The 12,810-nt window shown below is 26.2% G+C and overlaps 1 long non-coding RNA gene across 1 annotated transcript in view; it reads left to right on the top strand.

The window, feature by feature from the left end:
- The first annotated feature begins 4,214 nt into the window (after positions 1-4,214).
- The window catches only part of LOC122272800 (uncharacterized), a 15,148-nt gene continuing 6,552 nt past the window's right edge, over positions 4,215-12,810 (top strand). Inside the window, exon 1 of the long non-coding RNA XR_011637612.1 lies at positions 4,215-4,709. This is a non-coding gene — a long non-coding RNA (uncharacterized lncRNA). The remainder of the gene's footprint in view (positions 4,710-12,810) is intronic.

Here is a 12,810-nt window from a genome sequence, read left to right as displayed (position 1 = left end):
TATTTTAGCAATCTTTCTTTTTTTAATTTTTGTAATAAACAGCAAAACTGGTTTGATTACAGGAGGACTCTGAAATGAGTTGAAAGGTGATAGTTTAAAAGAAACCTGCAAATTTCAACCTCAAATTAGACCTGTTACGATGTTTATTACTCGCACCTTCCTTTGTGTAGTTTCTCAGATTTGATAGCATTTTTTAATAATTTAAATATCAATTTGCAACCCCAGTGTGTTTTAATTATTTAATTTATAATAATACATGTTTTAATTTCACTTTTGATGAGGATTCTAAAAGTACATGTCAATGAGGACTTATGAAGCTCTGAATGAGCGTGTAAAATATATTTTTTTTAAGCAATACTTCTATAATATTTGAAAAATTCATTTAACTAATTTTAAAAAATAAACCTTGTAGCTGTAGGAAATAGCTTGCTAGGCAGTTTTTGGTATAAATAAAATCAATCATAACATCAACCTTTAAACAAAAGTTTTAATGTGTGTTCAGCAATTTTCAGCTAAATTATATTCTTTAGTCAGACTACCAACCTTTACGTTATTGAATTATATTTTATGGAGTATTAGACAGTCAAAAACAGAAGCTTTCAGAATCAAGATTAATTTTGCCAACATTGCATGTCTTGCCATAAAAGAATTGAAACAGAATAGCTTTTCATATTAACTTTTGAATTGTTTATATGTAGTGTTGTTAAAAATAATTTTAAATCAAATTTACATGAACAAAGAATCATACATTAAAACATAAAGTTTTCTACTACTGTAAGAAATTTTTCCAAAACTGTGGAAAGTTGGCAACCCTACTTTAATTATGCATCATTTTCTTCTTTTTTTTTTTTTTTTTAACAAAAAATAGGGTTTTTTAAAATTGTAGCAATTAAAAATGACTTTTGTACCTGTTTATTAGAAACTGCATGGAGAGATTGTTTTGTTGCAAAAGGAGTTATCTTATTTTTGTGAAATATTTTCATGCATGACTTTATTAACTTGCTTTTATCGCAAAGATGTGGGAGTACCATTTACGACTAAGTTAGCCATCGGCTACAACTTTATAGAGCATTGACTTGAATTTTTATGGATTTTAATGTGGACCACTTACATATACTCGTATATACACATATACCATTTACATGATGCTCGATGTTTTATTTATTTTTAAAATAAAAACAATTTCCTCATTTTGCAGATGCTATATTTAAATGACATAATCATATTTAACTGGCATAATTGAATCATGAGAACTGAGTGAACAGTATTTCTTATGTTAATCAGCAATATTTAAATAGTAATATAGTTATTTTATTAAAAAATTAAATTAGTTGCTTTTTTTTGCTCGTGTAAGAAATATTCGAAGTTTCCGTTGCCTGTGCGACTAGTATAACCAATGATATAATGATGTACACTAACACTTGCAAACCAGATCTTTTTNTTGAATCATGAGAACTGAGTGAACTGTATTTTTTATGTTAGTCAGCAATATTTAAATAGTAATATAGTTATTTTATAAAAAAATTAAATTAGTTACTTTTTTTTTGCTCGTGTAAGATATATTCGAAGTTTCTGTTGCCTGTGCGACTAGTATAACCAATGATATAATGATGTACTCTAACACTTGCAAACCAGATCTTTTTAATTAATATATTAATGAATGATATAGTTATAATATCAGAAGGTAATGAAATGATATCAATATACTTTGCCTTCCATTCTGCTTTTGTCACTGTAATTGTTTTTCCATCTTACCATCAACTGTTTATATATATACACATATATAAATATGTTACTGTGAATTACCAAAATCGGTGACTGCTGACTTTCACCAGTGAATATTGACAATCACACAGTCACTTTGGTACATGTCCCAAATACATACTAGATCTAGTTAAGTGCCACTGTATGTTATACATTTGCCCGGTACTCTGCATACTGATGTTTTTACTAATCGTTCCTTAGCAGACATTATAATATTGAATAAATATAATAATGTCAAAGAATAAATTAATATCAAACTGGATATAAAAAATGTTTTGATCGTTCGCCAAAGCGACTATGTGATCATTGATATGCACCGATGAAAGTCGACATTCTCTTGATTTCGGTCTTTCACTGTATCATAGTTTTGCTTTTCTTCTTGCTTTTGTCCCTTTCTCTCTCTTCTTGCAAATATTCTGCCTACTTACGGAATTTTCTTTAATATTTTATGATCATTTATTTCTATTTATTGTTCTGCATAAGAAAAATGTATTTAACAAGAGTCCTGCAACAGGAACATGTCACACCCCCAATACTTAACTATTATTAAAATATTAAAAAAAAATTTGTGTGTCAATAATTCACAGTATCAAAAATAATCTATTTTTAAAAAGAAAATTTCATAACTTACAGTAAAAAAATATAGACAGATATGTATTTAACAAGAGTCCTGCAACCGAAACATGTCACTCCCACAGTACTTAATAACTATTGTTAAGATATTAAATTATTTTTTTGTGTATCAGTAATTCACTGTATCTTAATAAACTATTTTTGAATACAAAATTTCATAACTTACAGTCATACTTAATTTAAATTTTTCTGTTGAGGTATAAATGTAACTTTTTGTTGCAGGTGTAACTATAAGAGTAAAATTAGATAAATTTATCTTTTGTAACGAAGATTAATAAACACTTTTCTGCAAGCAAACAATCAATAATAGCTGTAAGATTATTTATATAAGTTCCGAGTTTTGCTGAATAATTTCCTCAGCTGCATAAGACCATGAAATTTCATAACTTACAGTCATACTTAATTTAAATTTTTCTGTTGAGGTATAAATGTAACTTTTTGTTGTGGGTGTAACTATAAAAGTAAAGTTAAATAAATTTACCTTTTGTAACGAAGATTAATGAACACGTTTCTGCATAGCTGTAAGATTATTTATATAAGTTCAGAGATTTGCTGAATAATTTCTTCAGTTACATAAGTCCATGAAACTTAAAGATTTTTGACACAGTCTTTTTCACACTGATATAGTGTCTCTTTATAAATTGAAATAAACAAGTTGATGACAAAAATTTCATTAAAATATGGAATAGTATGCACTTTACAGTTAATATGCTATATTTCAACCATATTTAAAGAAATTTAAATTTACATACTTATATCCTCTATCTTGTGGATAGAGCAACTTATGATATTTTTTAATGTTATATTTTTTTGTATATAAAGATTTAAAGCATATTAACTGTACAAATATAAAGATACTATACATATATAAAGATTAAAGTACTATATATGTCTATCTTACCATCTCAAGTGTTTTCTGATAATTATTTTGTTTCAGAAATATGCTCATCATCTGAAGGTAGAATCGAATGAAGATAGTTTTTAAAAATGATTCATAATTATGATTCTTTTTTTTACTGACCTTTTTATTTATTTTAATTTAAAATTTACTTTTTGTATTTAAAAACTTGTTTTCTTTTCTTTTTTTGAACAAAAGTTTATTTTTTAATTTTCATTATTAGCAGTTATTTTGTTTCCCTGTGCAATTGCTTAAAAATTGCATTAAAAATAGTTCAAAACCCAAAATAATTTTTATTTTATCTTACAGAATATATTTACAAATCTGGTGATACTTCATATTCACCATGTAAACTTAACTGAACCAGCTGTTGTTATAAATCTTAAAAGAAAATAAAAATTATTATAGTTGTTTTTCAATAAATATTATTCATTTTTTGTAACGTGCAATATCAACACATTAGCAGTTTTTACTTAATTGAACTTTTTTTTAAAGATAGAAAAGATAGATTTTTAAATTGTAAAAAATTGCAATTGTTTAACTATATAACATTTAAAATTGTTGTCAATCCACTATCTACTTTCTGTTAAGTTTTTTTTATACATATATTTTTTAATCTTTTAATGAGATACTATGAGCTAAATTACTTATCTTTAAATAATATTATTATTTGTCATAACCAAGAAATAGTTGCTTACTTTTTACTGATTTAAAGCAACATTTTTTTTTATAATTCAATTTTTATATATTTCAGTTTATTTTTGATACCTTCTAAATCTTTAAAAATTTTTTGTAACTTATATTTTTAGGTATATTTTGCATGACAAACTTTTTTTTCTATTTTTGTATTAAATAAACTGACAATTGATTATATTGCTATCCATATCAACAATATTACTCAATATACTTGAACACTTTAGNATATGTTTAAGTATATTTTGCATGACAAAACTTTTTTTTTCTATTTTTGTATTAAATAAACTGACGATTGATTATATTGCTATCCATATCAACATCAATATTACTCAATATACTTGAACACTTTTGTCCAAAGAAAGCCCCTCCAGTCATAGTTTTTCACAGTATATTATTTAGGGAACATTTTTCCTGTAAAGAAAAACTATCATATTCTATTGACTTGATTCAAATGATCATTTAAGTGATAATGATAAGTACAAGAAATTAAACACTTACAAAAAATTAGAAATACCAATTTATTAATCAAACATTTATTATTTTGAATGCCTATAATTTTTTTATTCTCTTATTTTTTCAGTTCATAATTCGAGGACCCATATTGACAAAACTTATTTAAAAAACGCTAGTGAGACAGATTTTGGAAGATTCAAAAAGTCGATCTAGTCCCCAACTTCTTTTGAAACCAAGTATGGAAAATGTGTGTTCCTTTCAAATGGTAGCTATATATGGTGATAAATTTAATTATTATCCTTTTTTTAAGCTACTTGTAAACAACTTTTGACTGATTGAGTACTTGCAATGCCTTTTTTAAATCTATTTTACTCTCTTTTAAACTCTTTTTCTTCTTTATTACTCAATGTGAAAGATGTATATTGAGTGGAAATGTCAGTAAAAATTGGCTCAGAAGCAAAATACTCTCCCTGTATAGATTATATGAATTGCGAACAAAGAATTGTAAGTTATTAATTTGTAACATAAGACCAAAAGAGTATATTGCATAGCTGTCAACTCTATTGGATTTGACATAATTACTAACATAGTACTAACATAACTTACGTTAATTTAAACTATGTACCCTAATTTGGTTCTTGATCATTTTAACTACTGGATAAATTAATCTAGATGGTAATATAATAAATATCAGGCTGTTCCAAAATTGTTTCTCCCTTTCTCCTTGCACATTTGTGAGAATAATGAAATGAATTTTAAGATAATCTTATCATTTGTGTGTATGTGAACATCAGATAGCAGAAAGAAATACTCTTGTTATTCATTTTGTGTAACAAAATAACATTAAATCAAATGAATAAGGATTTTAAAAAAATTTTATTTAGCCATATAGCCTAGCGAGGAATGACAGATTTACTTATCTGAAAAAAAAACTAATAATTTTTTAAATACATAAAAGTTTACTTCTTGCTTGTTACTTTTGATCAAACTGCCAGACTCTACACAAAATAAAAATTAAAAGTAAGAGTGTACAATAATTTTTGATTGACCTGCCATAAAAACTTAAAAATACCATGTTGATGTTAATACGAAGCTGTTATTCTAAGAGGGAAGCTTGCTTTTAAATTCCATGTGAAAGTAAGATGAAGGTATTACTAATAAATAGTTTTTTTTTCATTCAGCAGCAGGTCTAATAGATATTAAAATAAAAAAAATAGAAAGAATTTAATGTGGATATGTTATGACAGACTTAATTACAAAATAGTTGGACAAAATTTATATCTTTTAAGGAAGGGTAAAAAACAGAAAATTGAAAATTTCAGTATTAAAATTTTGGAATTGAAAATTTCAGCACCCAAGAATTCATTTTAGTTTTACAAAGTTTGTAAATATCACAGATACTACTTAATAAAATTTATCTTTTAATGTAGCAGGCTGTATAAAAAACACTTTTTAAATAATTGAACAATAGAGATTAGATGCTATTTACAAATTAGCGTTTAAGTAATGAAACTTAAACTAGTTTGGATAAAAATAAAAGTTCAAACTGAATTTTAAAAAATTTTACATATATATATTTTGAAAAATATATCTTATCCCTTCACAGCTTCTATGGAGAGATAGGCATTGTTTTTTAGGAATATAATTTTTCTTTTTAAAAAGCATTATTGAATTTTTTTGTGTAGATTTTTAAGTTTCTTTATATTCTTACTAACTTTTGTATATATTTTACAGTAGCAGCTGCTTTGCAATTGCAACATTTTAAAGAATTCTTTGGGGTCCATTGTTCTGATTAAAATGCTTGTGGACAATATTGGAGTATTTAATTTTTACTTTTTAAAATCTTGTCTTGCTTTTTATTATTATCTCTGTTATTTATGTACTCTCTCTATTATGTCATCTTTTTGAACAAATAAATAGCACATCCATTCTTTTTTTAGAGGTTTTTGTTTAGGCAATCAATTTAAACTGATCTAAATTTTAAACTGACTGACAAAATTTTAAAAACTTTGGTTTAAACAGAGTACAGATTTTTAAAATCATCAATAAAAAAGCAAATTTTCATATATAAACATAGTGGTAAATGATATTTAAATCAGTCTTTTTTAAAAAACTGATTAACTGACTAACTTTTCATAATTTCTTAAATCAAATATCATTGTAATTTGTAAGTTAAATTTTCAATTTCAAATCAACCATAACTTCTTATTGTGACAGAACAGAAAAACTTTTCTTTTTTCTAAAAGCATTCTTTCTTCATTCTAAAAATAATTTTTTGAATAAATCTACATAAAATTGTGTTAGAAAAATTTGTGCCCTATTTGAAATCATGTAAATTTTTAAAAAAGGAGAAAATTTAATAAATATGAATTTCAAATGATACTGGATTTCCAATTTAGCATTTTTTACAGTTTTGCTAGTTTGTGATTTTTATCTCATGTTAATTACGTGTATCCTACAAGATTCTTCTATTATTCTTATGCATTTCTGGAGTGCTGTTAGTTAAATTCTAGAGTGTTGTTAAAGAACTTCTGCCTTAAAAGTATTAAAATTCTGCCCTAACAGTACTTACATGTTTGGTTTTTCTTTTTATCCACTTTTGTTTCTCATTTTTTCATTCTCCTTGGTATTTTATGACAAATTGTTTTATAATTTCGTACGAAACTTTAGTTGTTAAAAACAAAACATTTTTTGTCAGCTGCTTTGCTTATTTGATATCATTTAAAGACACGATGCTATTTAACTGAATATATTTCGATTCTTCAGAGCTGTAGTATCATTTGCAAGTTTTGCCTTGTATTTCCTTTTTCAGTCATATTAATATTTCTGACACTTTATTATTCTTTATCAGAGTTGACATAATCTAAATCACCTGATTTTTTAATTAAAAATAATTTATAATTTCTTACTTAGAGTTGCGATATTATTTATAATTTTAATTTATAGTTTTATCAAATTTAAATTTTATTGAATTTTATCAAAGAGAAAAAAAATCCTGGATTTATAAAAATTTGCTTGAAAAAGTAAGGGGGGGGGGAAATTTTCTAGTATGAGTTTCTAAATAGAAATGATTAAATGTTCCCAGATTATAATAATATACTCTTCATTTTAAATTGATATTTAAATTTTTATTAAATTATTTATGAATTTTCTTATTTAAATATAATTTTGTATCAAACAGGATGTAACTATACTGAATGGGGCTACTATACTGATTTAATTGAAATTGAACATCCCACTGTAGAGGTTCTATTGAACTAGCTGAGCTACAAGATTAAGAACTACATTTGTTGTAAGTAAAATTTATTTTCCCAAGCTACTTGCACTTTCCGTAACTACTTGCATTCTCTCTCTTTATATTTTATGTTTAGTTGTAATTTCTTTTCCTTGTTATATTTCAAACTTGATATTACTTTGTTAATATATGATATTACTATTAATTTGTTAATAAATTGATCAATAAACATCAACCTAATGAAATTTAAAAAAAAGAAAAAATAGATTATGAAACAGGTTCAAAGTAGTTTGGAATTTTTTTATAAGTGATTAAATTTTAAGTGATTTGCATTCCGTTAAATAAGTCCATTTTATTAAATTAAGCTTTATAAGATAAATTTTAGTCTTATTAACTTCCTTATCTTTCTTAATATTTTTTCTATGACAAAATCCTTTAAAAGCACAGGCTGATTTTACTAATAAAACATTGTTTAATTAATATATTCATACAGGAAATATTCTGAGAACCTGTTTGCCCGAGCTTCTGTCGCCAGTCAAGTGCTAGCATAAAGTTTTTTTTTTCTTTTCATAGATAATTGAAATAATTTTTAAGCAAATGTTACATTTTTTTAAAATTTTTAAACCACCTACTTTTAGAAAATGGAAAAATCTACAAAATGGGCCTAAAATACTCATTAATAATGAAAAAAACTCAGTTTTAAATAAATTTAATTTACTGGTAACATAAGAGTTAAGAAAAGCAAATTTGTAAATGGGTTAACAAACAGAAGATTTTTTTATAAAAATTGATTCAGAAAATTCTAAATATCATCAATAGCATCACAGACGCAATGTATTTATTAACAATTTAAATTAAAATGTATAAATTAAAAAATCATTGCTGAATGTCCTGTGCATTACAGGACTGGGAAAATTTAATTTGGTAACTCAAAGGAATGAACGTCAGTGTCGATTTCCTATTCAATGCAGTAATTTTGTGAGGTTATGTTTCATCCTTACAGCTGGACATCTTCATTTACAATTAATGTTCTGTTCATATATTGTGTTCCAGATTTTATTGTTCTTCCCTATAGGGCATGTAACCTCTGTAAATTCATTACAGAACATTCTTCATTTGTTACACCCGTTCAACCCAGACTCACTCTCGGGGTTTGTAGGCCGCCTTTGTTCACCACTAATATTCGTTTTCTTGTACTGATAGGACACGCGTTTTGAGACTTTAATATTCTAAGGATGCACCCTATTGGGGCGGAGTTAAATTAAATTAAATTCAATACAGTAATTAAAAAGCTTACATTTAAATCTAACTTCAGTTTTCAATATTACTTTTAAAAAAATAAGGAAACTTATGTTAGTTTTTTGTTTTAAATTGAACTGAAAATGAAGCTAGTATATGTTTTAATCATCCCTTGTTCAAAATTTTACTATTGTGAGTCTTTTGACATGAATTTATAAGCAGAAGCTTTATTTTATGCATCATTTCTCCCTAAAATAATCCAATTTATGCTTATTCGGAGCCAATTCAGCAATATTTTTTCACAATAATTTCACTCCCCCTCCCTTAGATATTATTAGAATTAATCCATTTCTAACTATACTAAATTCACTGAGTATTTTCTGTTGAATCCTGGAAAAGTTAAGGTCTAAAATCCCTAAGTTACTTACAATTCATTTAATTTTAATCATATTTTTGATTTAATAAAAATGTTCTAATAAAATTTTTGGCAAGATAATATGTGGTTTTTGTAAGGGACAGTAAAGTATTTTTGATATTTCTACTTATATACAAAGAATCTAAAGTAAGTTTAGAATTTTAGGGAAAAAAACGATTATTGTATTTATCTCCTTAACTCATTAGATTGCTTTTCAAAAAAAATAAAGACATGTTGATTTAAAAAATATATGACAAATAATAAATCAGTAACTTTTAAAGTAAGTATGTAAGAAACAAAAAAACTTTTTTAATGTCTAATAAAATTTTTACGGAAAATTTTTGTGAAAAAAACTTTTTAATTTTTTTTTTTTAGTTATACCTTCTTAATTTCAATTGTGTGCGGTATAAAAACAAATACCGAGATCTAAATTCTTGTATTGGGTAAAGAATAAACATTAAATGTAAAATATCATAAAACGTTTCTGCTGTTATTTCAAACTTTTTTTTTAATTAAAATAAATATATCTATTAAAATATTTTTGTCCGTCATAGGGTTTACCTTTTTCAGCTGAATGCGTGTCCCATGACCATTGGTATGCAACATTAACTATTTTTCTCTTTCATTATGTTTGCTTTCTGCATTAATTTAACACTGGACTTAGATATAACTCTATTTTATTGTTTTTCTTTGAGTGCATAATATTTGCTTTTAGAGCAGCCCAACCACTTTCTTGTGATATTCTGTATTTTTAGTCAAATCATGCTTTTTGAAATATAGATGTAGGAGTAGGGAAGTTTTATAAGAATTTTAAGGAGGAGAAATAATATATTGTGAATCTCAGATTTGCATAGTGCTCTCTGTCTTTTCTATTAAAGATTTAATTTATCCAAAATACTTAATATCCAGAAAAAATACTATTTTTGAAAATAACTAATGTACTATTCCTTTTAAAGTAATAACCTTATTCGAAATTTTAAAAAAAATCATTTGCGACTAATTAAATTTGTTTCTTACAGTCATTACGTATGTTTCTTCAAATCAAAACTTTTGAGCAATTGCCGATGAGCTTTTGAGCAATAATCTGAAATTTAAAAGCTTAAAATGTAAAGCTATCTATATAACTAGCTGGATCTATATTACTAAAAACACCTTTACATACATTTTTAAACTTTAACTTAAAGTAAAATTTCTTTTCACAATGAAATTATTGCTAACTTTAAAATCATTTATTTCATTTCATGTATTTAATAAGCTCATTTTTAATTATTTTAAATAACTTAAATATTTTAATTTTATATTATATTTTACACTAAATCAGAGCAGATTTTCAGTTGTCAACCTGCGACTTTATTTAATTATTTTATATTTATTACTTTGTTAATCAAAAGCAATTTTTTTACATTTCATAAACAGCTATATGTTTAAAGTTATTACTTTTGTAATATTTAATGTGTTTTAATTTTTGATAATAGTTATTTTGTAATAAATATAACAATGTGACGATAACAAAACCCATAGAGAGAACTAATTTATGAAATATATTGTCAATTCAAATCTTATCCAGGTTCAGCCTTTACATGCATCATATATAATTGAATTAAATATAAGCTTACCTCCAATTGAGTAAAATTCTTTGAAGATACAGCAAAGAACTTATCAATAAGAATTGAATAAAATGTTAATAAAAGGAAAATACAATAATATATCAAATGAAATAGTCCACTAAATTGAAATATAAGTGTGCTTAAAAATGTACTAAAAGTTTTGAAGATAACCAGAGAGTTAGAACAAAACTTGAGCTCATCATAGTAAAAGTTTCCTGACTAAAATGTCGAGAAAATATTCGATTTGAGAGCCTTTTTTAAACTTGCCTATGAGTTAAAACTACTCTTACAACACCCTCTACCCACTTCTTATTTCAATCCTAAAATGATGCCTGCACATTTCATAAACAGATTCACACAAGCAAATTATCTTTTCCTACATCCTACAGATATGCCATGTTGTCCCTTTAAAATGATCCCTTATAGATAAAGAAGGGTTGTTTGAAGCTGTGAACATTTCCCTATCGTAAAGAGAAATCGGCTACTTAGTCGGTAAAAAACAGCAACAAACATGAGTATCGTCCAGAGCAGGGGTAGGCAACGCGGCGCCCCCGATCGATTTTTAATGCGCCCTCGCTGGACTAATGTAAATGTATGATAGCCAGAGCGATTTACTTAACTCTTGTCAAACGGCGATATACAGCAAGTAGTCAGATGAGTTTAGGATTGTGCATGATTATGTGCAAAATATGCGCCCTCGGTGATTTTCAAATTTAGTATTGCGCCCTTAAGGAGAAACAGGTTGCCGACCCCTGGTCCAGAGTATTGCTTCATTGTGAAGGGTGTTGTTTTTTACTTAATAAAATCAATAAAGAATTTTTTTTAAAAAATGAATATTTTGAAGAACTGTTGCAATTCACAATAGGGGGTGTTTGAACCCCCTAAACTCCTCTCTTACCTACATCCCTGATAAAATGTATGTTTAAATATAAAAGTATTGCATACAAACTGGTGTAAAACATGTAATTATTAATACAATACAGTGCATCTAATAATTTGATCTAATTATTAATACACTAATATAACGTTAGATATAATAAATATGCTATATTTATATAATATATTGTCTAATTTATCCTATTACCAAATTTATATTATATATCGTCTAATTTAAGCAATTGATAGACTAACAGAAACAAGTGCAAACTGGTTTCAGGTGCGTAAAAACAATGGAACTGTATAGTATCATCTGATAATTAAGATTTTACATAGAATCTTTTAGTGCATCTAATAATTTGGGCAGGACTGTATGTTGTTCATTGTAACTTTTCATTGAAATAAAAATACCTATAAAATATATGTTACCGTGAATTATTAAAATCAAGAGAATGTCAACTTTCACTGGTGAATGTCAACAATCACATAATCGCTTTGATGAATGTCCGACAAATTTGTTATATTTGATTTGATACTAATTTATTTGTTGAATGTTGATATTATTATATTTATTCGATATTTTAATATCTTCTAAGGATGAATTAGGAGAAATATCAGTGTTCGGATTACCGGTTAAATGCATCATGGGCAGTGGCACTTGACCTTAAAAAAATATTGATGTAGGACATACCGGGCAGTGGTATTCAACTTGACCAAGTATATATTTCGATCATTTACCAAAGTGATTATGTGATTGTCAACATTTTTCATTTGAAGTCAACAACCACCTATTTGGTCATTCGCAGTAACATGTACATTCGTTTGCTGGGTAAAAACTAACAAGATTAAACTACAATCATCATCATCATATCTGGCTAGACAGCCCAGGGTGGGCCAGTGCCTTCTTTTGAATTCGAATCCACTTCTCTCTACTTTTGACACTTGTTCGCCAGTTTTTCTCCTTTAGAGTAAGGAAATCAGTCTCAACTAAATC

This window comes from Parasteatoda tepidariorum, chromosome 9 (assembly GCF_043381705.1).
Source record: "Parasteatoda tepidariorum isolate YZ-2023 chromosome 9, CAS_Ptep_4.0, whole genome shotgun sequence".
Lineage (NCBI taxonomy): Eukaryota > Metazoa > Arthropoda > Arachnida > Araneae > Theridiidae > Parasteatoda > Parasteatoda tepidariorum.
Note: the sequence above shows the minus strand (reverse complement) of the source record. Positions and strands in the feature narration are given on the sequence as shown.